Source organism: Hydra vulgaris, chromosome 05 (genome assembly GCF_038396675.1).
Source record: "Hydra vulgaris chromosome 05, alternate assembly HydraT2T_AEP".
In the NCBI taxonomy this organism is placed as follows: Eukaryota; Metazoa; Cnidaria; class Hydrozoa; order Anthoathecata; family Hydridae; genus Hydra; species Hydra vulgaris.
The window spans coordinates 11,894,049-11,900,000 of record NC_088924.1 but is presented as its reverse complement, the minus strand read 5'-3'; positions in this window follow the sequence as shown (position 1 = coordinate 11,900,000).

Here is a 5,952-nt window from a genome sequence, read left to right as displayed (position 1 = left end):
CACTTTTTAGCAACATGAACATTGAACTAGTCAAAATTTCCGAATGGTTTAGATTAAACAAACTATCATTAATTATTGGTAAAACTAAATGGATTCTTTTTCATTCTTATGGTAAAAAGCACCAGCTGCCTAGCAACTTAACTTTTCTTTTTATCGACAACATAATTATTAAAAGAGTTCTAGCCACATTGCTAACTTGTGCAATAAAATTTCAAAAAATATAGGCATTTTATACAAAATAAAAAACGTTCTTGATAAACATACCTTAATTCAATTATATTATTCTTTAATCCATTGCCATATTAACTATGCAAACATTGCTTGGGGTAGCACTTATAAAAGCAAACTTAAACCTCTCTATCGACAACGGAAGCATGTAGCACGCCTTATAAATTTTAAGGGTCGTTTTGCTCTCGCCAAGCTTCTTTTATATGATATGAAAGCACTCAATATATATGAGTTAAATGTTTTTAATATTCTTTGTTTTATGTATAAATGCAAGACCCACCTATCACCCGTTTCTTTTCGTAACTTGTATTCACAAAAGATAGCAATAAATATATTTTAAGGAACGATAATTTAATTCGACAACCATTTTCTTAAACTAGTTTTGGAAAATTTTTAGTTTCATCTCGCGGACCATTTTTATGGAATAATATAGTTCTAAATACTTCTGAAGATTTTTCTCAACAATGTAATTTAGATTCTTTTAAACAAAATCTTAAAAAACTCATTTTTTCAACTGAAAATATACTAATATACTTTTAAATTTTTGAAAATCCCTTATCTATATTAGTATATGTATATATTTTATGTATATTATTTTTTATTTATTTATTTTTATCAACAAGCAATTATTTAACATGTTTAATTTTAGTGAATTATTTGACATGTTTTAGTTTTTAAGTTTTATAACTCTTTTATTGCAATATTGTATGTTTATATATATATATATATATATATATATATGTATAAATATATATATATATATATATATATATATAAAAGAAAAAGAAAATAAAAAAGAATGGATGTATGCGTATCTGCCAATATATGTATGTAGGCAACGTTTGGAGTTAAACCATCCTTTGGCAGTGGATTGGCGTTTTTGTCGTCAGAAGCGTAAACGGTAATTTATATATTTGGCGGTGGCTTGGCGTTTTTGTTGTCAGAAGCGTAAACGGAAACTTGGTAATTTGGCTTAACACACAGCGTTAACCATAGTATAGCTAGCGTTAACCATAGTATATCTAGGTCCTTTTGAACAATCTGGAAATGAATTATATTCAGTCTGGAAATGAGATTATATTGATTATATTCAGTGATATATAGTGAATAATATATTGCAATTAATAAGATTCAGTAATTATTTTTGACAAATTAGATTCAGTGTGCCCAAGAGATTTATCTAGAAAAATTATGGACATTATTGTTCGCATGAGTCAGCTGTTCGGAAGACTCAGTAATTTGATTGATGCAAGTCGTAAACACCATAACAAAAGGAAAAAACCATTAAAAAAAAAATTGTTTTAATTTTTTCAATAGCGGTTTCTCTGTGACAAGACCTAATGGTCTTCTTTGAGTATCCGCGTTCTTTATATTTATTTTTATTCTTTATTTCTTAACGATATCTTGCCTTGTTAACTTTTCTTTTTTTTTAATATTATTTGTATCTGTATCATAAATATTGTAATAAAGAACAAAACAAAAAAAAAAAACAAAAAAAAGTTCCCTCTAACAAAAGATGCTCGACTAGAGCTGACGTTGCAGAGACACAGAAATGCTTATCAAATATAGATTTCTAATTTTTGAATAGTGTTTTATTGTCTACACTTTTTAATTAAATTCAAGGAATTTATTTCAAAATAGTTTGTCGAAATTATATTGTTTTAAAAAAATGATTTTTTCTATTATTTGCAAAAAAGGATTTATTTTTTTAGTGAAAGGCTTTTGATTCCAAGGTGTAACACTATTTTTAGTACATGTCATTGTGGTTTCTTTTGATGTTCTTGAGCAAATCTCTGATAGTTCAGTGATCAAACTATTAAAGAAGGATAGTTAAACAATTGCTTAATGATTCAAAGTTAGGTTTTATGAATAAAATTATTTAAAAAAAACTCTGTTAAAAATTTAAAATAAATAAAATAAATACAGTATAAATGTAAAAATACTTTATCGTAAATTAGAATTTAAATATAAGAAAAACTAATTTAATTCAAAAAACCTTTAAAATTCAGTTTTTAGTTTTAAGGAAAATTCACGTGTTAAAATCTTTTTTCAAGTTTTAAAATGTTTTGCTAATAAAAAACGTTAAAACAAATTATGCGACTTTATATATGGATATAATATTCCCCATTAAGAACTAGAATTAACAACTCTGTATAAAACAAAACTCAATTAATTATTGTATAAAGCTAGAGGTTGCCACAACAAGTGGTATCAAAGTTTCACATCGTCAGAAAGGTTAGGAACTAGGGGCTGTCCAAAAGGGACATCATCATTTTTTAGACAATTTTTGACCCCCTCCCCCTCCTTTGTCCTTTTTCCCAGACCCCTCTCTTTCTCTTTATTTTTATTAAGCGGCGTTCTCTTCTACCGCAATTACAGCCATTAGGGGTCGTCCATAAAGGACGTTATTCAAAATTTAATTACGAACCAGAAGTAGAAGTTTATTAGCTCCCTTCCGCAGAGATTTTCATTGAACATAAGGCGTTATCTTACTTTTAAAGTCTCTGTGCACAAGAGCCAACGTTCTCCTACTTCTTGCCATTAGTTAAACTTAAAGGGACGTCCTTTATGGATGACCCCTTAACTCTCATTTGCATTAGATGGCAATGCAAACAGGTCCAACTCGCAAAAGGGTATTTCGTATTCTAACGCAAATAGCCATTTGTTTAATAAAAATGGAAGAAGTAATGCTGACATTGCTTTGGGAGGGCTTGGGAGGCAAAGTACAAGTTACAATTCTTACAGATTCTCCGAGATAAACTTGATTGCATAGAGAGGGACAAAAAATATCGTAAGGAGAAAGTTCAAATGATTTTAATGATCGAGGAATAGTGTTCTTAATATTGGAGGCGATAAGAAAAAATACAGAAGGAAAACGATTTTTGCTGGTGATGTCTGAAATGGTTACAGCGGATTGAAATAGGTGGAGGCAGAAATTGACCTGGAATAACATGGAAATAAGAGCTCCTTTTCAAAAAATAACATCCGGGATTCTCACATTTTACACTTTGTGTGAAATATTGGCTAGTGCGCACATGAGAGGCCAACCATTCCTAGTCTTTAATAAGTGATGACGAGCATCGAGCTCTGTCTCGCCGCCAAGATCGAGAAACTCAACCACCGCTGGATCAAAGATTAAAGCACAGTTCTTTCCAGCAAAATCAAAATTCCTTTTCTCCAAAAGAAGATCCACTGTCCTACCTAAAGTATAGGTCGCATTGCAAATAATTAATTCATTAATTCCTTAAGTCTTGATATATATATATATATATATATATATATATATATATATATATATATATATATATATATATATATATATATATATATATGTATAGTATTTTAATAGAGAGTTGATATTAAAAATTAATTTGAATTCTTTGAGAGTCTAGATGAGTTCCATAATGATCATGAGAGAGAATCAATCCCGCTAAATCAACACTGCATACAACCACTGGTTTGACCAACTTGGTCAAAGGGTCTTTTGTAATGGAATCGAACTATACCAGAGTCAAAAATTGTTTAATGTCCAATTTGTGAGTATCCGCTATTGATGATGAATGCTTTCCAGATCGAACAGCAATATAAGTGGGACCAACATAGGAAACCACGTTAGGTTTTCCAAGCCCATCTGGTTTGATTTCAATGCCTGCGTAGAGAGATTAAATGAGCTTGTGTTTTGCGTCGATGATCCAAACATGATCAGGAAGAGAAACCCGATAGCTTTATTTTCTCGACTTATAAAACACACATCCTTGGGCCTAAAAAAGAGCAAACTTCTTCCTTACAGTTACTTTATAGTTACTTTACAAAATGGATCATCCACGTGACTTAAATGAAGATTGTTTTGGGCTCGCATCAACTCGATTGGGACCGTGTGGACGTGTCTCTTTTCTTCAAACAATTTATATAAAATACTTCTGCAAAGATGATAGCGTCACTTTTCGAGCTCAGCCCCAAGCTCATCCAACAATTTAGGCTCTTTATAAAATAATAAAAAAATTGTAATTGAATAAGTTTAGAGGCTAAAAAGTTATATTTAGGCATATTATAGTTCAGTAAATTTTTTTTTTACCTAAAGTTGTACTCTCACCCTATACACTTCAGATTGCCTCTTATCGTAGGCAGAAGATCCGTGTTAAGCAATTTGAATGACGACACGCAGTAGTTCAGATTGTTCTACTTCAATAGAAGGGCAAACAATTCTGTTACGTACATGTAACTTATACGTAACAGTGTAATAAGTAATTGTAATTGTGTAATAATTAATTGTAATAATAATAATTAATATATATATATATATATATATATATATATATATATATATATATATATATATATATATATATATATATATATATATATATATATATATATATATATATATATATATATATATACAGGGTGACCACAAAGTATCCGCACAGATAAAGAGCTTAATAAAAAGCATGTAGAAAGTATTTGGAACACAAATTTTATTTTAAAACATTTATTGAACTATAACAATTATGATTCAAAGATTGAATTCGAATTTTCCTCCATCAGCAAAATAACAGGCCTGTAGGCGTCTCGGGAATGCTTCGACGGTGGCGAGCAAGTAGGCAGGGTCCAGAGAATCCCAAGCTTTCAGTAGTGATTTTTTTAAACTTTCAATATTTTTATGCGGCTTTTGGCATGCCTTTCCTTCTAAGACGCTCCAGACTGAGAAATCCATCGGGTTAAGATCGGGGCTCGATGGCGGCCATTGAGAAAAGTTGATAAAATCAGGAAAAGTTGCCGCACAAAGGAGAAACGCGCACCATTCTAAAAAAACCAATTGAACATAGTTTACAAAGTATATAAAGTAAAGTATATAAAGTTTATGACATAATATTAACCAAAAACAACAAATAAATAAGAAAATACATAAGTGCTTTTATGCTTATATTTTCACAAGATGAAACCGTCTCGAGTGCGGATACTTTGTGGTCACCCTGTATATATATATATATATATATATATATATATATATATATATATATATATATATATATATATATATATATATATATATATATATATATATATATATATATATATATATATATATATATATATATATATATATATATATATATATATATATATATATATTAGTAGAAAATCACTTTACAAAAGTTTTTTTCATTTTATACTGTGTTTCATCAACAAAGATTCATCAGAAATGCAGATATCTTAGTTGATGAATTACAGTGTAAAATGAAAAAAATTTTTGTAAAGTGATTTTCTACTAATATATAATTGCTTTGTTCTTTTAAGAACATTGAGCGCTCTATTGTGTAGAATACATTTTAAAGTTGTTTAAATAAATAAATATATATATATATATATATATATATATATATATATATATATATATATATATATATATATATATATAAACAAAAATAAAATTTAAACAAATATTTTTTCTTATTAATACAAATTTTTTTTCTTTAATCACGATAAATAAAAATATTTCGTTCCCATACGTTGACTTCATAAAAACACATGTTTACATAGTTTTCTATGTTTTAAAAACTAAAATAAAATTTTATAACATGACGTCCTTTTCTGATGAACACCCCCTCTCTCTTGTCCTTTTCTTCATTTTTTATCTTGACCCCTTCCCCCCCCACCCAATGAGCATGACGTCCTTTGTGGATGGCCCCTCTACTGGTATAAAATGTTTTAATGTTTTAGCGC